General features: G+C 46.9%; 1 pseudogene; it reads right to left on the minus strand.

Moving 5' to 3' along the window:
* Positions 1–1,944: 1,944 nt before the first annotated feature.
* On the minus strand, positions 1,945–2,639 carry LOC119035065 (ubiquitin carboxyl-terminal hydrolase isozyme L1-like; annotated as a pseudogene).
* Between the last annotated feature and the right edge of the window lie 22,811 nt (positions 2,640–25,450).

Raw genomic sequence — 25,450 nt, forward strand, 5'->3', positions numbered from 1 at the left:
AGGCGACCATACATTGATATTTCTTTCCCTCTCTCCTTCCCTTCCCCTCTAAGGATAAATAAATAAAACTTTAAAAAATGTGAACTGTGGCTTTTGTTTGGATCCTGCCCAATTTGAATATCCATAAAAAGATATTTTTGAAAGAGTTGACATAGTTTGATAATGGACTGGATATTAGATGATACCAAGGAATCAGCATCAATTTTCTTAGGTATGGCAAAGGCATTATGGTCTTGTAAGAATATGTTCATTATACTGAAGTACAGTCAATTTTTGTTATTTTGAAAGTTATGTTACATAAAGTCACCAAAACACTGAATTATCAGGGTTAAGTTCCTATGTGCTTCTGGTCTCATTTTTATCAACTGATCAATATATAACCTTGTCTTATGTGTATTGCTGTTTAAGGACACCTTATTTAATATATATTATTAATTCATTAACACCGAGTTTGCTCCATAGCGCTGTAATTTGTGACAGTAATTAATTCATGTCAGCCTGAATGAAGCTCACCAAATACACACCTCTTCTCTGTAGGCACATGACAGCCTTCCTGAGCACAGGACCAGCACCTAAGCACTATGCTTGGGGGCCATTGTTTTTTCTGCCCTGAATTTTTTTTAATGATGTTCAAGTACAGTTGTCTCCATTTTCTCCCCAGCTCCACCCATTCCCACCTTCCACCCTCAATCCTACCCACCTTTGGCTTTGTCCGTGGGCTCTTTATATATGTTTCTTAATGACCCTTCCCCTGGGTCCCCCTCCCCTCTAGTCACTGTCAGTTTATTCTTTATTTCCATGTCTCTGGTTATATTTTGCTTGCTTGTTTGTTTTATTGATTGGGTTCTACTTATAGGTGAGATCATATGGTATTTTTCTTTCACTGCCTGGCTTATTTCACTCAGCATAATGCTCTCTAGTTCTATCCGTGCATTCACAAAGGGTAAGCGCTCCTTTTTTCTTTCTGCTGCATGGCATTCTATCATGCAAATATACCCTAGTTTTTTGATCCACTCATTCACTGATGGGCACTTAGGTTACTTCCAACATGTAGCTATTGTAAATTGTGCTGCTATGAACATTGAGCTGCACAGGTTCTTTTGAATTGGTGTTTCAGGATTCATAAAGTATAATCCTAGCAGTGGGATTGCCGGGTCAAAAGGCAGTTCCATTTTTAGTTTTCTGAGGAAATTCCATACTGCTTCCCTCAGTGTCCTCACCAGTCTGCAATCCCACCAACAGTACACTAAGGTTCCCTTTTCTACATCCTCTCCAACACTTGTTTTTTGTTGCTTTGTTTATAATGGCCATTCTGACTGGTGTGAAGTGGTATCTCATTGTGGTTCTAATTTGCATCTCTCTGATGTAGTGATGCTAATCATCCTTTCATATGTCTCTGGGCCCTTTGTATGTCCTTCTTGGAGAAGTGTCTGTTCAGGTCCTTTGCCCATTTTTAATTGGGTTATTTGTCTTCTTGGAGTTGGAGTCGCGTGAATTCTTTATATATTCTGGAGATCAAACCTTTGTCTGAGGTATCATTGGCAAATACATTTTCCCATACAGTTGGTTCCCTTTTCATTTTGCTGATGTTTCCTTTAGCCATGCATTTTTTTCTTATCAGCAGAAAAGTTTTATTCCTTATAAGGACAAACAGTTTAAACCACATCCAAGGCCTTTTCTTACAGACACAAACCAAAGTAGCTGTTTAAAGCATAAGATATTGAGGTACAAGACACACGATGTGGGAAATGCTTCGCTGTCTGATCAAACGGCTTACACCAAACTGCTCCGTCAACAGCTGAGCTCTGCTAGCATTGGGTATGGCTGAGAGGGAGTACAGCTGCAGAACCAATGAAGGACGGCTGTTTTCTTCAAGTACTAAAAATTTGAAGACTGCATTGGTAGGGATATATTTTCATGATCTAGGAAAGAGGGGGAAAGAGCTTAGTCCCTTCCCACAGGGCAATAGGCAGCCTTGCAGAGGGCCACGGCAGAGGAGTGGACTTCCCTCGCTCGTGCTCAGTGAACTCTCTGCAGACCTTGGTGGGATCCTGCAGCAGCGAGTCCTCTGCACTGGGCCATGGTTCACCAGAAAAGGCATTCATCCATCAAGTTCATAGATGTGGCCATCCATGTTTTTAAACAGAATAAAATAGAAGTTCACTTTGTCATCTACCGGGCACTGACCTTCCTGTGCCATGCCATCACGGGCTGCCTGAATGGCCTCATTCTTTTCGAAGCATTTTTCTCTGTCTTCAGGAGACAACTTCTCCATTTCAGAAAGAAACTATTTCAGAACTTACCCATCCTCAAATTCCAGTTTGTCTTGATTATTGGCCACTGCATGTATAAGTCCAATGGTACCACAGGAGTTCCTAATGGTCTGCTTTGTGAAGTACACTTTAGGACTGACTTCTTGTCCCTTCAGCTCTTTGATCCGCTTTTCCCTAAAGTTTTCATGCTGGGCAATAGTGGAAATAGCAGCAGCAGCGTGCAGGCCGGCACAGGCACCACACTCGGAGCCTCCTCCTCCAGCCCCAGCAGGTCCACGAAGCGTCTGTCCGCTGGCCGGGGACCCCCAGCCAGGCCAGCACTCTGTTCAGCATCTCTGAGTTAATCTCCATGGGTTTGAGCTGCATCTTCGTGAACTGCAGGTGAAATCTCGAACCAGGGAACAGGGAAAACTGGGGCCATTTTGAACAGTAAAATCACCAACAAAAACACACAAAAAATGTGGTCTAAGTAGATCACGTAAGGGTACTTGTTGTACATGAGAACTGAAACCAAAAGGCAGAACGAAGTTAAGAGAGTAGATTTTAACTGTTCTCCCCACAAAAAAAGAAATGGCAACTGTGTGACATGATAGAGCTAACATTACAGTGCGATACCCAAGTGCATCCAATTAACACCTGCACAGCTTAAACTTACCCAATGATAACGTCAGTAAAGCTGGAAAACCCCAAAAGGCAGAACATTGGCTTGTTTGACCTCAGCTGAGAACATGTACCTCCGGTGACTCAAATTTTTCACCACTCTATGCACGACCATGAATGTCCACAAAAGCTCCTCAAGTGTTGATTTTGGCATGATAGATAAGTTTTAGCAGCAGGCCAATTGGCACGTGCAGAATCTGTGAATAATGAGGATCAGTGTTTTAAGGGTGAAATGACATGATGTCTAGGATTTCCTTTCAATTATTTCCAGGGGGTACAATGGGGAGGGTGAGGAAAGGATCGCTGAAGCAAATGTGGGGAAACACTGATAACCGTTGACTGGAAGATGGCTATTTGTACATGGGGTTCGTAAGTCCAAGAACTCCAAGAAACAGACACCCAGATAGGTTTAAAGGTTCTATTTTATTAGAGGAAATGGCTATGAGAAAGGAAATAGAGAAGGAGCCAGAAAGGCTGGGAGAGCATCATTCTAAATTCAAGTCTGACCCTAAATGAAGGGAGTAGAGGGTGTGGCAAGTACATCTGAGACTGCAGTGGGCCTTGGAGTCTAAGGACAACGTGCTCAAATGCAATGGTTGTCCAGTGAAAGTCACCAGTCAGGCTTGTCTTATAGCCCTGGCACGCTCCTGGGGTCCAGCCCTGGGGAGGTGCAGCCTCGGCACCATCAGCGCCCGGCAGCTGGGCCCCAGGCCCATTAGGTTCCCTGCAGCAGGAGAGCTGCAAAGCAGCTCTCTGGCCACCACATGAACAGTTCATTAAGCTATTCTCTCTACTTTTGAGTGCATTTGAAATTCTTCTCAATGAATATTTTTTAATGAAGAGAGCAGAAAATTCTAGAGAAAAACAAAGTATAACCAAGTTACCTTATGCTGTGGTATTTGGAGGGGCAACCCTTCTCATTTTAATACCGCACTTCTGTATCATAGTCCTACTTGGTTTCCTAATCGCTTCTACCCTTCCCATTTAACCCTCACACCTACTTCTAGAATGGCAAGGCCAGGTACTTGGGTATCATTATATCCATTGAACAGATGAGTAAATCTCTCTGAATACTCAAACCTCACTTTGGTTAAGACAGTTGCTCAGAGTCAACCAGCTGAGGGGGACATGGGGGAGAAGGGAGATCCAGTGACTTTCCACAGCCCTTCCACGGCCCACCTTCCAAGCACTGAGATGCAGGCCATGAGCTGGGTCCCTCTGTACCCACATGGAGCTGCTCACACTGCTGTGCCCAATCTCCCTTGCTATGAAAAATGTTCAATTTATAAGATGATAGGTAGGCAGGAATCAAAGATCCACCTGGAGAGAGGATTAAAGCTGTGACTGAGTCCAAGGTCAAGGCTTAGCCCAAGGTTAGAACAGGGTCATTCTGAGATCAAGTTTAAGGAAATGGCCTGTGAATAGAGGTGATACTACCTTGGCCCAGTGCTGGCTGCTGTGGAGAGGGGGTCACCCCCTACCTGGCCTGGCCCACGGCCTTCTAATTCTGGACCCATGGACAGCAGGGGTGACCACACCCAGAGCAGAGATGCACTGCATTTGTCCCTCAGGCTCATTTGCATCTGGCACACCTCGGGCTTACCCAGGACAATTTCTCAGGAGCATTTCGTAAGCTGTCTGCCTGCATTTAAGTCCATTGACAGCAAGAACAACTTTGGGACAAGATCTGTCCCATCCCCTGCCCATTGCTACAGACTTAATTACAGAGCCAGACACAGCAAGTGGCCACCTCCCGCCCCCACACAGGCAGAGAAGGGGGCAGGTTTGTACTCCACTAGGAGGTATCAGGGAGAGAAATCAAGGAGCCCTTCCCAATAATGTGATCAGCCTTAGCAGAAACTGTGACCATGGTGGTGACATTTTCTCAGACTGCCTCCATTCCTGTCTGCGTTCTGTCCCGAATTTCAGCAATATTCTCCCCATCAGCCCTGCAGCATCTCCCTTCATTACCTTGAAAGGGAAGGTCTGGTTGCTCTACCACCCTGAGAAAGGAGCCTGAAGGGGCAGAGCTCAAGCCCAGAGAGGACAATCTACTGGTGGGATCAATGGCCCTGTGGTCCTCAAATGTGCAGACAATTTCTGACCGTGGGGTCTTCCTGGTGTTAGCTAGAAACAAGTCTCCACCAAACTGTGTCAGAAGAAATGCCCTCTTGTTCTTTAGCCATTTGGGCCCTAGCCAAGTCTTCTGAGCAGGCTCCCCTGAGCTGAGAAAAGGCAGGTGCTTAGGTGGTGCTGACTTGCAATGCAGGACAGCACTTCGGGTTTCCAGCTCCTGCCCATGACCCACATTGTCTGAAGACCTCTCCCTCCGCGCCCCCCCACCCCCACACCTAATCCTTAGCCTGAGAGCCCATCTCAGAAGTCCAGCAAATCAAATCCATCCTGCCTCTCCCCACCACACAGCCCTGGCCCTGAGGCGGCCTCCTGTCTCTCCTGAAACGTTAGGTGTAAACCAGGTGCGGGCAGACTATGTGTGGCCGCAGGCCAAATCCAGCCCCTCCTGTGCTCCTGAGGCCACAGAGCTGAGAGTGGTTTGCACAGGTGAATGTTCGCAATCAGATGATAGGGACCACTAACCCCTATTAAGTGAACTGCTGTATCCCTCCAAAAAGAGCTCCATTCTTCACATTAGTAGACCTATATTATTAAGTATATATAAACATTCCATATTATTATTATTATTATTATTATGTTTTCCATCTTATCAGTGAATTTTGTGGAAATTTTTCTCCCTAGTTATATAAGTACCTATACAATTCTCAATTTTTCCTCTTGGCCTACAAAGTCTAAAATATTTACTACTTAGCCCTTTGCATGAAAAATTTGTCAATGGATGGTCTGAATCTTTCCTTTGAACATTCAAGTCCCGTAGCCATAATAAGCACCCATACTTCCCACCAACCCAACCCAACTTCTTGAGTTCAAGTTCTGGCCCTTCCCTGTACCATCTTGGGTAAGTTATTTATATTCTTCAAGCCTCAGATTCCTCATTTGTAAAATGGGGAAAATATTCAGGAAATTATTATGAGGATCGAATCATTCAATACCTACAAAGCACTAAAACAATGCCTGGCACATAGTAAGTCTATGTACCTAACTGATGAATAAACGAAGCCCCTCCTGTCCCCTTGCCACCTCGACTAGCAGAAAGTCCCCTCTCCCACAGGCAGCTTAGCGCTCCTCTCACGGAGTGGCTGTGGGCATGTTGTGTCTCCGGCTCACAGGGAGGGCATCGACAACAGAGGCGCTGTGTCCTGCTGCTCTGGCCCCTGTAAGCTCCATGAGGGCACGGGTAATGTCTTTTCTTCCGATTTCCCAGGTGAAGAAAGCAGAAGTAATACTTAACATCTAGAGTAGACAAGGGTCTACTCTAGACAAGGGTATTCCTAACTGAACAATAAATGGGGGAAAAGGGAATGTAGCACTTCTGCAGGGAAAATTTTAAATCTGATTGCTCAGAATGTAAGTCTTCTCTATGTCAAAAAATGACACAAGCAAACCATGAAACCAAGTAGGACTGCACTGAGTAGTCTCTGGGTGATTTCCAACTAGGAAACATGGAAATAATATTTAAAACAAATATGGTCAGTAACGAGAGAGTTAATGTCCCTCATTAATAAAGAGTTCCTACAAATCAATATTTTTAAAAAGCAATGACCAAAACAGATAAATAGAAAAAGGACTTAAAAGAACAACAACAAAAGTGGAACTGTAAATGGCTCACAAATGTGTAAAAATGTTTGCAATCATTAATAATCCACAAATGCAAACTTAAAGAATGACAAAAATTTTCACGTGAAAGTCATAGTTTTAAAATTAAGAGTATTTAAGCTTGGCAAGGGAACTGCTGGTGGGCACATAAATTAGTCATCTCAGTAAATTTGGCAATATGTACCAAAGGCCTTTTAAAAAGTCTCACTCTTTTATATGTCAACTGTATCTCAATATAGATGGGGGGAAGTCTTACCTTTTGACAGTATTGTAACTGCTGGGAATTCAGCCCAAGGAAATCATCTGCTATGTAGATAAAGATTTATGCACAGTCTTGTGAAAAACTGAAAACAACTTACATGCTCAATAATAGGGGATTGGTTTAATAAATTATGGTCCACCCATGTGACAGTGGATTATGCAATGATTTAAAATGATGTTTATAAGAAGTATTTCATGACATAAGATAGAAAATTGTACAAACCTATCAACAGCAAGTATGTCTCTTACATGCATAGAAAAGAGACTAGAAGGGGGTCTGTATGACTGTCCACCATCCCAGGCAGGCCTGGGACCTGAAACTGTTCTGTGTCTGAAACACGTGCATGGAGGTCTCGGTGCATTGGCCCACGGGAGTCTGGTTATGTCTGTGGTCCTGCAAGAGGATGTCTTCATTTGTGGACATGGGTGGGGAAACACATGCCAGGGTCTAAGTGTGTGCATATATGTCTTATGTGCGAGTCCTTGTGTGTAAGCAAATTAATTAGCAAGTGATATGAACATCCCTCAGCCTGTGCATCCTGACTATAAGGAGCCCATAGCCATTGTTTCCATAAAAAAAAGTATCTAGAACATTCATCCCCAAGCTGGCCCAGGCCAAGGACACTGTTATACTCAAGTTGATTGCTTAGCAGACCTCAGGAGACCATGACTGGAACCATCCTGGCCCACCAGTTCTGATTAGAAATTACTATAGAGACCCCAAGGGCCTAGAAGGAAACTGAAATTGCTTCCCAAGGCCCTAACAGGCTATAGTCTACAAGGCCCAGGACTGACCTTTGGCTCACCCTGACCCAGTCTGAGCACTGTCCACGTGCAGCTTGCCCACCAACCCAGTTGAGGGACCCTACAGACCCAGATGCTTGGTGGCAGCCCTCTGGCTCAGTGTCTCCACTGAGCTATTTCTGAGCTCTTTCTGTTCTCATTCCCAGGAAGGGGCCTGCGATGAAGTGATTTTCCACTGAGGAATGTCTGTGTGATTGCCATCTCCCCAGAGCAAGGCCAGCTCCGCCCGCTGGCCTGGTTCAAGATAAGTGGGCCCCACCTGCTGCCCCCGCCCCAAGAGCAGGTGGGGGCAGGCTTCTGGGGGTGTGCCAGAATCCAATCTGAGCACCCATCCCAGATCATGGGGTGTGGAACTCCCCAGACTACCCAGCACCTTCCTGTGAGCCTGCACCCCACCATCCGACCCCAAATTGAACTCTGACCGCAGGCACCTGGCCTTCTGTTCCCTCCTTTAAGGGCCCACCCTCCTCCATGAGGTCACCCTGTCCACCCCTCTGCCTCCAACCCTGACACTCAACTCGTTTGGCTTGCGTTTGTTGAGTACCTACTCATTCTCTGGGGAGCTTCCTCAGAGCCAGACCACACCATACCAGCTATGAGTCACTGGCAACCCCCTGCAAAACTTAGCAGTGAATGGGGAAGTAGCCAGTAAAGCCCACCCGAGGGTGGGCAGATTCTCAGGAGGCTCAGGGAGATAAGGAAAGGGAACATAGGCTCTTCCTGAGAGATCTCTCACATTGTATTAGCAGGGGTGTCAAACTAACTTTCACAAGGGCCATATCAGCCTCGAGGTTGCCTTCAAAGGGCCGAATTTAATTCTAGGATGGTATAAATGTAACTACTCCTTAACTACGGGCAAAGAGCTCGGTGCTGCCGCGGGGTAGAAACAAGGAGCTGGGCCGGATTTGGCCTGCGGGCCTTGTGTTTGCCACCTGTGCTTTAGAGGCAGCAGCTGAACTCTGGCTGCAGCCAGGCACACGTGAGGTGCTGGCCACTGACACCATCTGTGCTTCCTTGGAACTTATAGCCTAGATCAGAAGAGTAAAGAAAAGTAAAAATAAAACTGCATTTGAGGCCTTTAGGCCAAAGGTGCATGGTGCCATGACAGCCTGCACGAGCATCGCGTGCCCCGCACGGAAGACAGCCCGCTTCTGCCATAAACCGCAGGCCTGTGGGCTGGGCTCCCAGCACCGCGTTCACTCCTGAAGTCAGCAACAAGCCTCAAGCCAGAGTTTCCCAGTGGTGCTTGGTCCTCCCAGGTGAGAGGATATTCACTGTGCCCCCTTTTGTCTCATGGAGACCTCCACCCATTCCCAATAGGAGAGGTAAAATACATGTTACTATAAATCAGCACTCAGCGGAGCAACCAGTAGGTAACTGGGGTGCTGCTGAGAGCAGGAGAGGTTCCTGGAGAGAGTCCTGTCTGAGCAACAGCTGAGGGCTTCCCAAGGTTTGAGCTGAGCAAGAAGCGCCCCAGGTAGAGGCAACCGCTGGTGTCAAGGCCAGGTGGATGGGCACACACACCATGAGCCAGGAAGTGTAAGGTAGCCAGGGTGGGGACAGAAGGGCTGATGGGAGATGAGGTTGCTGGGCCTGGGCCCAAGGCCTGCCTTCTTGCTCTTATCTATACTCACAAGCCGCTGAAAGGATGACATGAGGGACTTTGCATCTTGCTGGCTGTCCTGTGGAGAACCAATGGGAGGCCAGCAGAGAGGAGTAGCAGACTGGCCAGGAGGCTCTGGCAACAGGCCAGGCTGGAAGCCCCAACTCAGAAGGGCTGATAGATACAGAAAGGGTGGGAACCGCGTGTAGCAGGCACAGGGGAGAGTGTGGGCAGGCAGGACACAGGTGTAGACAAGACACCAGCACTGAGGAGTCTTTCAGTTCAAACCCATGCTGTTCGAGGGTCAACTGTATTTTCGATCCGCAGCTAGGAATCTGCAGATGCAGAGGACCAGCTGCAGTGATACGTGGATTTTTGACTGGGGAACGGGGTGGGGTGTGGTGGAGAGGAGGGGGTTGGTGCTCCAAACTCCCATGTTGTTCAAGGGTCAACTATCCACAGAAGTAGCTGTGATTCTTCCACTAACAGAAATCAGATATTTTCACATTACATTACACTTGGGAAGATAACCCTGAAGCATCTTAATACCCTGCTTGCCACTACACTGGACTTGCAATAATTATTAGATCTGCTGCTGGATCTTGTCATATATATTATGTTCACATATATTATCATACCACAAATCTGGAGCAGCGTCATTCCTGGCGGATGGCGTTGCAGCTCCCACAAGCAGCCTCTATGCCGCCGGCCATTCTCATCAGGAAGAACTAGACACCCAGTCAGCCCAAGAAAGCTAATAATTAAGTGTGCAAATAAACTATTAAAAAATTTTGTGTTCAGCTTTTATTTCGTGGAAATGGAGAAACATATTTTTAATTAATATAAATTACATGCTTTTTCCCTTTATGTTCAAAATAAGGAATCAACTGCTTGCAGTAAATAGAGTATCTTTTAATTTACTTGGAAATGTCTATTGCCCAGTCTCCACATTGTTATAACTGGCCACTATTCGCTACATTCTCTAACTTATATAGATAGCATTACTAAGTCTTATTCACAATGTACTTGAAGATTATATTCAAGTATATTGAATATATACTGGTGTCTGCTCATCGACGGGCCACCTCCCTCAGGTTCTCGCTCTTCCTTTTTCTAAACTGGACCTATTTTTGCGGGTCATGCCAAAGACTTTAAATCTCGTATAATAGAGCCAACTCCTCCTCCCCAATAAACAATGCTGTGTGCACCATGCGTTATTTGGTTGTGGGATTTTGGTTGATTGCAGCTTTGACGGGGTCCCTGGTGGGAAGTGCGGCATGCACCGGTGTCACGTGACAGGTACATGCTTATTGTGGAAATACAATGTCATGATAGGTTGGCATAGTGTTTTCTTGATTCCACTCACGGGCTTTGTGTATTTCAGTGGGAGTGAAACTAATTTGCACTTGGTTAGTGCTGGATGGGGTCATAGGTAGAAACTGAGTTAGATGGCACTATTTTCCAGTGTGATATTTTGTGCAAACTGATGACCTGACCAGTGCCCAGATTTCTTTTCCTGAATTAGATTCTTCCTGCTAAGAATCACTGGGCTCCAAGACCTTTTTTTCACAGTTCCCCTAGAGCAGCTCCTAAACCCCCATAGAAGGAAGCCCAAGACCTACTGAGAGGCTTACTGAAAGAGGGCAATTGACCTGGTCGCTGGGGAACTGGTAAAACATGGGGGTGGGTCACCATGAAATCTCCAAACACCCAGCACAGGGGCAAAGTGGTCCCAAGGGGAAGGGGCCTCTGTCTGTTGCCTGGCATTCCCTTGGGATTCTCAGGCCTCCCTCCTCTTCTCTGCTCCCTATCCCACCCCACCTACCCAGGGAGGAAAGTGTTAGATTGTAGCATTTGCAGTGTTACCCCTCCCAGGGAAATCTGCCTATAATAAGGGGATGTGACTTAGTCCAAAAGGGACTAATTCCCACTGCTCAAATTCCAGGCACCTTAACACTTGGTTGGGGCTACTGGGTATACCTGGAGTAAAATATAGTCCACCTCTCTGTGGTGTTGGCCCTCCTTCTGAGCTGTGTTTCTTCTTAGGAGAAATCTCTGGGCTTCCTGACATCCCACAGTCTCTTGCAGGACTGTCAGTATCCTGTGAACAGCCCCCTGCCTGTCCCCTGGGAGAGAGGACATGACCCAAGAAGTCTCCAGCTTTCCTTCTGAAGTTCACGCTACACCAGGGAAGGAAGGAGAGCCGGCTCGGGCTGAGGAACCAGCAGAGTTAGCACTGGAAGGCTTCCTGGGGGAAGAGGCACCTCAACTCCTCAAGGGTACTACCCAGAACATTCCATAGGCATTTAGAAACTTCTGCAATTTGACCCTCCCCCACCCTATACCCACACCCTCCGATCCTGGCCTCTGAATACAAGTTCATTCTTTTCCTCTGGCTATTTCCCGGCCCAGAATGCCTGCTGCCCTACTTGCTTCTTTGATATTCTGATTGCTTCCATGGAAGTGCTGTTTAGCACCCTCCCACTGGAGACTTCTCCCACAGCTACTGTCCAGCCCCTGTCTCAGAGTCATCATGAGGCTGTGCATCAATGTCCCATGTCTCCTCCTTCTCCCATCACCCAAAGTACAAGGTTAATTGACAGATTTCCCCAAGGTCACAGCTTGCTTCCCTAAAGCAGAGAACTGGGGCCAAGAGTTGCAAAAAGCAGCCAGGCTTGAGGACAGTAGAAATTGTACATGGAAGAGCTCCTGGAGTCAGACAAGCTGGGTCTGCACCCTGGCTCTTTTATTTACTCTCTGCGCGCTTTCGAACCAGCCTTTTCTGTTCTTTGAGCCTTGGTGTTCTCATCTGTGAAATACGACTATTTGAAAGTTTGTTTGTAAATGGCACAATACTGAGCATCTGAATGGAGATGGTTATTCAGGAACTGATGGCTGGATGGGTAGATAGACAAGTGAGTAAATTCTAAGCCAGGGCAAGGATCTGGGGCAGGTGTGGGTGGCTGCCTGCCTCACCTATGCACATGACCAACCCTGAGACTGAGTTTCCATTCCTTTCCCCGGGATCCAGGGATTTGCCCATCAGGCAGCTCTCCTCCGGAAAGAAAATGACTCAGAACGCCAGGAGAGCTGGAATGAATCAGGAAGGCAGGGATAGAGCACGGGGCCCCCACCCAATGGCCTGGGCCTCTCCCAGCAGGAAGAGTGTGAGCTGGTCCCCAGAGTCACTGGGTGAAAGGGCAATCGTGCCAAAATACACCCCTGTCCAGCCAGTGGGGCCCAATGACATCCACTACTGCATTCACCCCCACATTCCAGACCTGTCAGGGCGCTTCCACGAGTGCCATCTTGTCATGCACAAATCTCTGAAGCCCATGTCAGGAGGTTTGGGTTCTAACTCTGCCACTTGTCCTTGCTGGCCTAAGCAAGTCACACTGGCCTCAGCACCCATCTCTGTGAGGACCCACCGTGAGGACCCACCGTGAGGACACGGTGAACTCAGCCAGCCCTGGCCCCTTCCTGTCCTGGTTGTCACTGGAAGGCAAGGAGACAGGAGCTCCTCTACCAGGGGATAGCAGGAGGTGCAAGTTCCAGCCCTGTCAGCAAGGCCTTTTCCTCACAACGGCTCCTTTTCCTCGGCCAACCCTAAGGGCCCATCCCGACACCCAGAGATGAGTCCTCAGACTGCACCTTTCCCTGCACTCCAAACATGCAGGTGCAGCTGCTGGCTCAACAGCTCTGCCTGGGATGCACCAGAAGCAGCTCAGACTTAACACGCCCAAGACTGAACTCTGATCATCCCCCAAATGCCAAACATGAACACTCTCCACCCTATATCTCCATAAATGGTAACTCATCCTTCCAGTTGTTCAGGCCACACATTTTGACTCCTCTCATTCTCTCCTACCCCACATCTAATCCAGTGGCAAATCTTTTGGCTCCACCCTCAAAATAGATCCAGAACCCCACTATTTCTCACCACACCTCTCGGCCCTCCCCATCCAGACCCCATGGTCTCTCCTGGACCAATGGGGAAGCCCTGCCCTGACCTCCTACTTTGTAGGTCAGCTCTTCTAGGAGCTGAGTGTAGGAGGTCTTTGCAGAGTTCCAGTGCTGAGAACTCTGCAAAGGTTATGCATTGGTCTCAAAGCAGAAGCGAAAGCCCCAATAATGCAGCTGCCCTCCTATTCATACAATATGACCAGCTCAGTCTGGATGGCAGGGGGGAGGAGAAGCCTTATAATGGCCCTCTACATACTCTGCTCCCCATTCCCTCTCCATTGTCCTTATCTCTCCAGCCTCCCTCCAGCCACACTCGCCGCCTGCTGACTTTACACGTGCAACTTTCTCCCAGGTATCCACATGGCCCCTGCCCTTGTCTCCTTCAAGCCATCGCTGCAGCGAGGCCTTCCATGGTCGTCACACTTGAATTGCAGCTCTCCTTTCTCCCCAGTCCACTTTATGCTCCTTTATTTTTCCCTCATACCACTTACTACCTTCTAGCATCCTATATAATTTACCTGTCTATTGTGTGCTCTGCTCGTTGTCTTCTTTTCTGGAAAATCATTTTCAGGTGGGCAGAGCTTTAATTCTGTTTCATCCACTAATGGTCCTTAATACCTGGCACATAGTACCTACTCAATACACACTTGTGAAATGAATGAATGAATGAATGAATGAGAGTTCGTAGCTTGTAATGGTTAAGAGAAGTTTGGTAATCCACCATTTCTTAACTGTATGACACAACCTCTTTGTGCCTCAGTTTCCCTCTTTGTAAAAGTAAGCTAGTAATGATACCTGACTCATGGGACTGTTGTGTGGATTAAACAGGTGTTAACTCAGCTGGTGGCACATGATGAGTGCTCAGCAAATGTTGACTGTGCTTACAATGCCATCTGCACGGAATCATGGGAGGCAGGTGTGTCAGGGCCCACTGAGCCCTTTTCCAGGTCAGGAGACACTCCCAGAGGTTCCCCTTGGCTCTCCCAGCAAGCTCCTCTTACCCAGAGCCTAGGGAGGGCACCCCCACACTGAGAAGCTGGCTCCTGTTCCAAGGGAATTGGGCCAGTTCTGATGCATGTGCTTGGTCACACTGGGCTGCTAGGAGTATGACATGGAAGGACCCAGGCCAGGCCAGTGGGGGAGGCAGTGTTCAGAAGGCACTCACCCTCACATTAGAAGTGGATCTCTCTGAGGCCAAGGCAAAGCCATTCTTGTAGCACATGGATTCCTCTTCCAGGATCTGGGTGGAGGAGGCCTTCTGGGGCCTAGGGTCTCAGCAAACCCACCCAGTTTCTTCTTTCAGCAGCAAGAGCAATGTGCAATCCAGCCCTGGTCAGAGAAATTACTAAAATCCACCCATTAGCTCCGGGGAGAGCTGGTGGAGCCCCATTAAAACCACTGTCAGGGCCCTTTTCATACCCATGTAACTCCCAGACAAACAGAGGCCCATGGGACAAGAGGATCTGCCAGGGTCCCACTGCCAGAGAAAGGTGGAGCTGGGCCAAAAGTCAGGGCTTGCAGCCACTTCTCCTCCACAGAGAGCCACAGTTTTGGCCAAACCCCTGCTACTCCTTCCCACTCCAAACAGAAGTAGCAGCAGGATTTTATTTCTGGGTCCTTAGGCATCAGAAATTAACTTCTCCACCCCCTCTTGTTGAGATTACCTCCAATCAAAAGGGCGGGATGCAGGATGTTCCTGCAAGTCCCCCTAATGGTCTATGAACTGTTGCAGACCCCACTGTTTGATTTCTTAAATTTATGCTCTACTTCCAGAGAAGACATGAAGTAGCTTACAATAAAATATATGCATATAATACTGCAACTAATGAAAAATAATAGAACACATTTATAAAAAAGAGAAAGACACAGTTATGCCAAACAGAGGCTGACATAAATCATTGTGATTAAGGATTAAATTTAAATCTGAGCTCCCCAACAGCCAAGGTGAAAAGGGAGCCTCCAGGCGTCATAGAATCACCTCTTTATCTTCCCCCAGAACCTGACATATAAAACACCCTTGAAGAATGCTTGTATCTGATTGAGAAAAAATGGGTGCCCCAGTCTCTTGAGCAGCCTGAGGTCACATTTTGTCCCCAAGGCTATGGGGTACCATAGCCTTGTTCTCTCAGTTTCTCCCCGGAAGTCAGTCTGGAGGCATCCATGAGGGCACCTGCCTTGCTCCTCTCTTCCTCTCAAGTGATGGTCTAAGGGCAGGATCCCCAGCCCATCCACAAGAAGTGTGCCCCCCGTTCATGGCCGACCTCAGTACCTGTCCTGTTGTCCTAATAATTAAGCCTCACTAAAAAGAAAGTCCCAAGCGGCCAACTGGAGTGATTCAAAAATGACTTAATTGATTTACTTCATTGAAAAGAGAGAAAAAGAAACCAGACCCTCCCGAGGGCAGTTTGGGTACCTGTTTGGGTTGGATACCTGTTTTGGTCATCAGTGCTACAGGGATGTTCCTGACACAGTGGCTCCAGTTCTGTGGAGTCACCTCGGTCCTTGGTGAGAGAGGCAGGCTGGGTCCCAGCTTCTCGCTCTCTTTGGAGAACCTGGTAGCCAGGGATCATCGCAAGGTCATCAGCAGTGGAGGATCTGCTCTGGCAGACGTCAACCCAGGAACCTTCCTGGAGGGAATAGGCTGGGTCAGGAAGAACGGGAAGATGTAGAAAGGTGAGGCCTTCTTAGGATAAAGGGCAGAGAGGAGCTCTGCAAAGAGTCTAAACCAAGCCCTGTAAGCCCAGAGCCCTTGAGAAACCACAAGAAATGAGGGTGGCAGGGGAGGCCAGCTTAGACACTGATATCTGATCCCTTTCCCCAGAGAAAACCTAGTTCAGGGGGTGGGGAGAAGATCCCAGCCTCACTGAGTCTCCCTGCCCTAACACTGTAGAACCTCTGAAATGATGATGATACAATATCTATGACCTCGGATGTCTGCTGAGCACTTACAAGTGCCAGGGACTACGCCCAGTGCTTCTCAAAGATCATCCCATTTAATCCTCATAACTCTATGAGGTAAGTAATGTCATTGACCCCATTTCACAGGTGAGGAAACTGAACTCAGGTTAAGAGGACAAACAGCTAATAAACAATGAAGCCAAGATTTGAATCCAAGTTTGTACAACTCAAACACCCAATCTGCTTGTATCCCCTTGTTGGAGACCCTTCGGTGGTTGAGATACAACTCCCATTCTCAGGGGTCCCATCAGAGAGTCTGATGGAAGAGACGTGGTTCTGTCCTCAAGAAACCCGGTCCTATTGGAAGCTCTGTCGCTTCTCCTATGGAGCCCCCAAGCTAGTGGCAGAGGGTTGGTCCCTTCCAGCTGGGAGCTGCAGTCAGAAGGGGCAGGAGGAAGGATGTTCCTCAGTGGGCATCGAGGAGAAGTTGACTGAAGGGGCAAAGTCAGCACCTTCTCCTCCCCTCTCCATGTGACTGCTCCCAGCAAGAGGGGCCAGGCAGGTCCTCCCCACCTTCAGGGACCAGGCTGCCAGGCAGGTGCAGGATGTTGGCCTGCACCCAGGGGGTCACAAGGGAGAGGCAAGTGGTGCACAGACAGGGCCTTTGTCCCAGAAACCCCAAGTGTCTTCCACATCTTAAAGATGGGTCAGTTTGTAGACAGGGCCAGAGCTCAGAAACCAGAAATGGAATCCTATCTGAGCCCAGGAATCTGTCTGTGGGCAGGATCAGAGGTCAGGGTCACCCATTAGTCACGGGCCCCCTTGGGTCTCATCTAGAGGTCAGGGTCAATGGTCCTCTAAGGCTAGGGTGCAGAAAAGAGCTGTTGGGGGGCTGTCCTTTTGCACTGGTTCTGGATCAAGAGGCCACACTGAGTCACTGGGTGACCCCTGACATCCTATAGCCTGTGGGTCAGCTGCTAGGGAGCAGATACAAGGTGGGGCTGAAAGGGCCCCAGGGGTAGGCAGGGGCCTACACCCAGACTATAGACTCCGCACCCCTCATTCCTCCTGGCTGAGGTCATTCCATGGGCCCGGCCACCTCAGGCCTGGGAGGGGAAGCAGAGGTTCTGAGGCGGCTCCCCCAGAGTACCTGTGAATCATGATCCCTAGGACTGCATTTATTATGCCCAGCAAAGGATGGGGGTACCCCAGCAACATAAAGCTCTCAGCCCCAGAATCTCATGTGTCAGCAATGAAGAGTCAGCTAGTGGCTAAATCATCTTGTGCCAGGCACCATTCTAAAGCTTTACACACATTGTTTCTTTTGATCCGGTGATGTGTTATTACTTTATTTACAGATGAGGAAACCAAGGCACACAGTGGTTAAATATGTGGCTCTGGCACTTAAATCTAGACACTGGTTTCAAACCCACAGGGTCAGCCTTGCTCTTAATTACTTTATGATTTAAGAACAAGATCACTCAAGCAAGCTGTGGCCTTGCCAAATCTATCCTCCCCCACCCCACTTCCTCCTTAATGGAGCTTAAAGCCAACATCTAAATCTCTAGGCGTGGAATTTCAGAGAGAGCAAGGCAGGTCTTTGAAGCAGGGCGGATTCCAGGCAGAATTTGCATCATTTCCACTTTTGTTGACACCTGAAATTTCACCATCTCCATCTGTTTCTATTCTGTTCATCACGGGGCCTATCAGTAGCCAGGTTATCCTGGAGGGGTCACCAGATAGGATCTGGGGGCCTCCTGGAGAAGTAGGCTAAGAAACGCCCCACTTTGGTGTAGTTGCAGTAACTGCATTTATATTGATGTTAATTGCAGGACTATGAGAACACGGGCTCTTGAAGGCATGAACAGGGATTAATAAAGGCAGCCAAAAGACTGCAGGACCCCAGGGGCACAGAAGTGCCCTCTGCATTGCACCTGTTCAGCATTTGCCCCGTTCAGGCATTTTTGTAGATTTCTGCTTCAGAGTGTCACAAGAAAGGTGGCCAGAGCTGAGATTATCAAGCTATTTCTTGAGGCCCACATAGGATAAGTATATTGGGTGTGCTGGTGACTTCCCAGCCCACCTTCCAGCCCAGCCCCTGTTGCTGGGAATTCCCAACTTTGTCCTGAAGTTCATTGTCCCAGATCATCAAGGAGAAAGCTGCCTTTCAGCCCTAAGGATGAACTCTATTAGCCAAAGCCAGTGATTCACAACTCTCTAAAACCCAATACCCACTTTTTTTAATCCTCACTCAAGGACAAGCTTATTGATTTTACAGAGAGGTGAAGGGAGGGAGAAAGAAAGGGAGAGAAACATCGATCATATGCACCCCAACCAAACCTGCAACCTAGGCATGTGCTGTGCCCGGGAACTGAGCCCATGGCCTTTTGGTTTGTGGAATAATGCTAACCCAATACCCATTTTTGACAGCAATCGTTTCAAGCCACCCTCTTAATTATCCCAAAGTAAAATCCATAGGTAATAGAGTTTTAAAGAAAAAAATCAACAGTATTCTATAATTAATGGAAAAAGGGAACAGAAGAAAGGAATTTATAACAAGATAGTGTGTTTCGATACACACGTATTAAAGAAGGCCAACCACCCAGAGGATGCCCTGACATGGGGCACTGTGGCCATCCACTCTCTGCCATCCCCACCCCCCAGCAAAGCACTGCCCAGGCTTGAGGAGCTTTAGAAGTGGTAGATGGCTCTAAACCACAGAGAATGTTCCCTCAATTTACCAGGTAAGTCTTGGGCAAGAACACTTCTATAAAATGGAGTTAGATCCTAGGCTTGGATAATAAAAAGCAGGTTTTTCACCTCTATGAAGGGCTGGCATGACATTCAGAGGTCGTAACTGTCTCCAGCATTGCAGACACCCAGCCCCCACCTCCAAATGCCACAGCACTCCCATCACCAGGACAATCACAGAGTACTCATGGTTTCTTTTCGAGAGCCAGTGATGAAAGTCAATGACAGGGTCTCAGTCCTCTGGCCTGAGCATGTCACCCAGTCTCAGTCAGTGGAACCTTGGGGACACAGGGGAAAGTTTTCTCACTTTTCAAAGGAAAGGAAGTTCCCTGCTTATTCACCAGATGCAATTTTACCATCTACCGACCTGAGGGTAGAGGAAGGATGACAGGTCCCTAGTTCTTACTGGTTCCAGGCATTGCTGGTCTCTAACATCAGTCAGCCCTGGATTATGCTACATGGGGACTCCCTGATACATGAGAAGACAAGCCCTCTTCTTTAAGTTGTTTTGCAGTAGGCCTTTTATTATTTGTCACTGTGGGTATTCAGATATAAGAAGTGAACTCTCCAGACCTTACAAACATTTTGGAAATCAGAGGCCAGGTCTCTTGACCTTCCATGGAGGTCCTCTCTCCCCTTTGTCCAGAGGGACAGAAGCACCCAGGACTGGGACACTGCCCAGAGGGTGCTTCCTGGAAAGCAGGTCTCCTGCTGGGGCAGATCCCCTAAGGTTTTGAAGGAGACAGGCCCAAGAGCTTCTCAGGTCTGTCCCCTCCCAAGCTCCTCCTCTGACTCAAGAAACACTGGGATTAAAATCTGCATTCCTCACTGGTGTCATTCTTTATGCTTTTAAGCGCTTTACAGGCACCAATTAACAGCCAAGCGCCCCACCCGAGGGTACCTGCTGAGGATTCAGGACTCCCTGAGTGGGGCACTGCACATGACCAAGCCTCATCTGCAGTGGGCAGTGCCAGGTGTCTCTGGGGAAGCCCCTAAGCACAGCCTCCAAAAGCAGAAAGGAATAGGCTGAGAGAGACCCTGTATGGTGACAAACCACACTGAGAAGACCTCAATGTAGGGAGACACAACAGGACACAGCTCCAGGCCATGCAGGGCCTGCAGACCTCAGCAGAGAGTCTAAGCTTTATCCCAGGCACATGAGAAGCCACCGAGGGGCTTAAGCACAGGATAACACAGCTATCACAGTTCCTTTTCCTGACCCACCAAGACATATGCCCAATGGTCCTTATACCTGCAGGCCTCCCACTGCAGATAGAAGTGGCCTTGAGTTTGGTCCTCATTTCGGGCCAGGATCTGCACAACTGCCTTCATGGATGTAGGCACTGTCCCTGGGTTAAGACTTCTTGTGCTTGGGTGACTCGGGAGGAAGTGGGATGCTCACTGTAGCCTGGAGTTGCTTCCCAAAGCATTGTTTGAGGCTCATCATCCTCATACTCAAGAAGCAGCCTATGTCCCTTCTTCCCAGCAGGTCAAGTTCAAGTCCATTACCTGGGCTCAAGCAGTCTCTCAATTTTTATCCATTTGTTCACAAATGCCAACACTGAGATCCTAGCAGGCTAACTTCCAAGGACCCTGGCTCTGAGCATGTTCCCATCTCTGCACTGTCGTTCACATTGACCCAGCCTGGAACGGCTACCCTGTTCCCATGTGCACTCACAAATTCCACCCAACTCTCAGCAACTGGTTCTCAGCTACAAACCCTATAGGGTTTGCACAACTCTCTCAGCCCACAATGACTCCTTAGTCCTCAAAACAGTCAGGGAGATTTAGCTGCACGTTCTATTAGAGCCTGCAATTATTGCCTTGAACAGTTATTTACATCTTATACTGTTATTCCTCCTTTCAGCATTTGTGTTCTCACCCTCAGCACCACCTTGACTCTGTTGTAGACTCTTGGAGAGTAGAGACCTGTCTTACTCACACATTCCAGCCCCCAGCACAGAACTGGTACCTGCCTGGTAGGAGCTCAAAGAACAGTCTGTGGCTTTGTATTGTCTCAGCTCCAAGAAGTGAAATAGAAATAAAGGTCCCTATGCAGGAGAAATGGGAGGTGGAAAGTTGAGGGAAGGGTCCCTCCCTCAAATTATTATCATCAACAACAGGTATTTGTTATATGTCTCTGTTGCCAAGTAATTGTGGACGAGACTTGCTCCTCCAATTGATGATGACAGAGTGAGAAGTCTGCAAGCAAGAGATGCAGACAGAAAAAGGGAGAAGTAACAAGACATGGATGGAGACCAGGCAGGGAGGAAGGCAGAGATACGGTGCAGGAGAAAGGCAGCAACAGGGACAGATAGAAACCGGGTCAAGGTAAGGGGAGCATGGAGCCCAAGGCAAGAAAGACGGCAGGAGCTGGGTGGGGTTGGAACAAACGTAAGAGACAGAGGGGGAGGAGGAGGCCAAGAAAATCCCAGAGAGGTAGAAGGGCCACAGGAGAGTGGGCCCCTCCCTCCTCAGCTGCCTCAGTGTCAGGCTGGGCTCTGGCATCCTCAAAGCCTCTCCTGAAACTGCTGCATGTTGGAGCATGAAGGCCAAGAGGAAGGCAGCCAAGCTGGAAGGCAGCCGAGGACCAGATGCTGGGGAGGTACGCACCCAGGAGGGTGGCAATGGGACAAGGAGACACTACCCTGTCTCATGGCCCCCACCATCATGCACCCTACAGTCAAACTAACCAAGGGACAGCTGCCACACCCAGCCTGGGGCTAAGCCCAGCTGGATGGGGAGTCCTCCAAACATTTACTAGGATGTCTGCTGAGGACAGGGAAAGGGAGTGCCTCAATTGAGACCATAGCAGTTCGGGGGGTGTGGGGGCGGGTGTCAAGAATGAAAAGGAAAGCTGGGATTAAAGTTTCAGTAACCTACCTTGAGAGCACCCAGGCATTGTGTGGGCCAGGATTCCAAGGCACTGAGTAAGATGGCCATCCCAGCAGGGATGGGGGCAAAAAAGGCACTGGCTCCTGGTTGAGATGAGGTGGGCAGGTGAACAGAGAGCCCAGCTGGCCCTTGTTGGGAACCAGAGCTCTGCCTCCACCTTCTCCCACCGTAGGGCCCCTTCCTATAGCACAAGTTATGCAACCACTGCCTACAGGCTGGGACCCCAGCTAATGAGAATGGGGGGAGGTAGTAGGTTGAGACTCAAGGAAGGTTTGCCCTGGGAGGTCTAGGAAAGTTGCCTGTATGTGTGGTGTGGTAAGAGAGAGAAAGAAAACCAAAAGAGAAGAAAAAAGGAGAGGCGGAGGCTGGAGAGTTTTGAGATGAATAGCTGGCCTATATTTACAATTCATCCGTGCACTTAAGCAACATTTATTGACACAGAGAAAAAATAAGATCCAATCAGAAATGAGCATCTGCAGACAAGCTCTAATCCTGATCACAGACTCAACCCTAACTTGGCCTCAGACTGAACTTTAACCCTGTCACAATCTTTCCACTAAACCTGTCCTCAGATTTACCATAATCCCAACTCCTCCAGCTTCACCGAGCCTAATCTTGGCTACTGGCCACCTCAAAACTGTGTGTTTTGAGTTCAAAGATACAAGAAGAGAGCACATAAATGGTTCTGGAGGAACAACACAAATCACGCAGCTGTAGAGCTTTGTGGAAATGATATTAGGTTGCATATTGGAAATAACTGCACCAGCCATTCAAAGCCCTTGCCGTCCAGCAGAGCCCTAACACCCTCCAGAATTAGAATCCATCCTCCCCTCCATGCCCTCTCCTGGCTGCCAGGCAGTGTGCCCACTGCCCCTGACCCTGGGCTCCTGCCCCACCTGAGGCTCTCTGGACCCCCTGTCCCAGCTTCAGAGGCCCCTGAGCCCCATTTTACAGGACAAGCACAGTCTTCATTAGTTTCTTCCTAAACTAATCCCAGCCAGCAGACCTTCTCCCTTCCCTGAATTCCTACATCAAAGTGACTTAATAATCCACTTGGCCACTAATCACAAATATTCCTTCTTCTGTCTTAAACTGTTTTTTTTTCCCATGGCAGAATGATTGCATGCGGGACATACACTCAAATTATTTCCCCAAGTAGATGGTAACTTATGTAAAATTAGTAGATTACCCCTATCTAAAGCAATGCTGAGATGAACATTCTTAAATACATTTTTATACACTTGTGTACTTTAAAAACATATCTTCATCCATAGGGATACCCTGAACATAATTTTAAAAGTCAAAAAAGTTCATGTGCACGGCAAAGGAAACCATCAACAAAATGAAAAGACAGCCTACTGAATGAGAGAACATATTCACCAATGACACATCTGATAAGGAGTTAACATCCAAAATTTATAAAGAACTTATAAAACTCACACCAAAATGGAAAAATGAAAAATCCAATTAAAAAATGGGCAAAGTATCTAAATAGATACTTCTCCAAAGAGGACATATAGATGACCAACTGACATATGAAAAGATGTTCAACATCACTAATCATCAGAGAAATTAAAACTGAAATGAGATACCACCTCACAACTGTCAGAATGACTATCATCAATAAATCAAAAAACAACAAATATTGTAGAAGATGTGGAGAAAAGAGAACCCTTGTGCATTGTTGCTGGGAATGCAGATTGGTACAGCCACTGTGGAAAATAGTATGGAGTTAGCTCAAAAAATTAAAAATGAAACTGCCTTATGACTCAGTGATTTTACTCCTGAAAATAGATCTGAAAAAATCAAAACACTAATTGAAAAGAATATTTGCACCCCTATATTCATTGCAGAGTTATTTATAATAGGTGTGATTTGGAAACAATCCAAGTGTCCATCAGTAAATGAGTGGATAACAGAGCTGTGGTACATTTACACAATGGAATACTACATGACCACAAAAAAAAAGGAAATCTTACTTTTGGTAACAGGACCATGTATGGACCTGGAGAGCATTATGCTAAGTAAGCTAGTCAGAGAAAGACAAGTACCTTAAGATTTCACTCTAATGAACAAAATAAAATAACAAGAAATTTAAACAGACACATAGATAGAGACTGACAGTTGTCAGAGGAAAGGAGCATTGTGGGACTAGATAAAAAATTAAAGGATGAAGCAAAAAAAACAAAACTCATAGACACAGACAACAGTATGGTGATTACTAGAGGGAAAGGAGTGTGGAAGGAGGTAGAAGAGGGCACAGGGGGGATAAATGGTGGAGGAAGGAGACTTGACTTACAGTGGTGAACACACAGTATAATATACAGATGATGTATTATAGAACCGTACCCCTGAAACCTATATAATTTTATTAACCAATGCCACTTCAATAAATTCAGTTTTTAAAAAGAAAAAAAGGTTCATGATGAATAGTAACAATACCCTGGCTCACTCTTCCCCCTTCCCAGAGACACTGACAATTCCTTTAGTGATTTTTCTGGCATTTAATTATTGATACATACATGTACATAATTTCTTTATATTATGCTTTCTTGATCAACCAGGTTTAAACATCATCTACTTCCTACCAGGGAAGATGAAAAGGGAGTGCTCTCACACTGCCACACACAAACATTTCCCCTTTATCTTGTCTTCTAATAAAGTTCAATTACAACGTTCCAAATCTAAGCCATGTGGTATACAATGACTTTATTTCCTTTCTTGTAAAATGTTTAGTTCTTCCTGGAGTTAATAACTGCTTCATTTTTATTTACATTAATTTCTTGAAGTTAAATGCTCATTCTTTTAAAACTTTCTGACAGACTCATAAAACCTCTCTAAGTAAAGTCAACCTCAAGGCATCTGCCATTTTTTTTCTTGAAAGTGTCCACATGTAGCTATCTACCCTGCTGTTTCCATTGGTTCCATTGGCATGGAGGGTCCAGCACTCCATACCACTGTCCTTCTAGTACCCCTTTCATTATCATCTTCTGAATTCACTTCGCTTCTCTCTTGAATTAGATATGCTGTTTCCTACCTCCCTTTTTTATTTTCTTAGTTTATTCTATTATTTGGTTGAAACAGAACCTCCTATAGTTTCTTGAGAAAGAGTGGGAGATACAATTTTTGAGAAATTGGATGTCTGGAAATGCTTTTATTCTACCCTGAAGATTAATCAATAGTTTAGCTAGGTATAAAATTCTAAATTTACACTTCAAAGATCCCTTCCACTAAAATATAGCCAGATCCTCAAACAATCATCTTAAACACAATTTTCATTTTGAAGTTATGCTCACAAAATGCATAGAAAAGAAAAATAACAAAGGCAAGAAAGTATTCTTCCATCACTGAGATCTACAGTTTAGGTCAGATAGTCTAGCACTGGCTTTACATCAGAATCACTCGTAGAGCTTTAAAACAAAATACTGATGCCCAAAAGTCTGATTTAATTGCCCTGCAGTGGGAGTGGGCATAGATTTTTTTTTTTTAGTGAGAAATTTCTGCTGATCAGGTACAAAATGCTATATTTCCTATTATAGTAAAATATACATAACAAAATTTATAATTTAGTCATTCTTACTGTAAAGTTTGGTGGCTTTAAACATGTTCA

Source organism: Artibeus jamaicensis, unplaced genomic scaffold (assembly GCF_021234435.1).
Source record: "Artibeus jamaicensis isolate MK-2021 breed Jamaican fruit bat unplaced genomic scaffold, CSHL_Jam_final contig_3174, whole genome shotgun sequence".
NCBI lineage: Eukaryota > Metazoa > Chordata > Mammalia > Chiroptera > Phyllostomidae > Artibeus > Artibeus jamaicensis.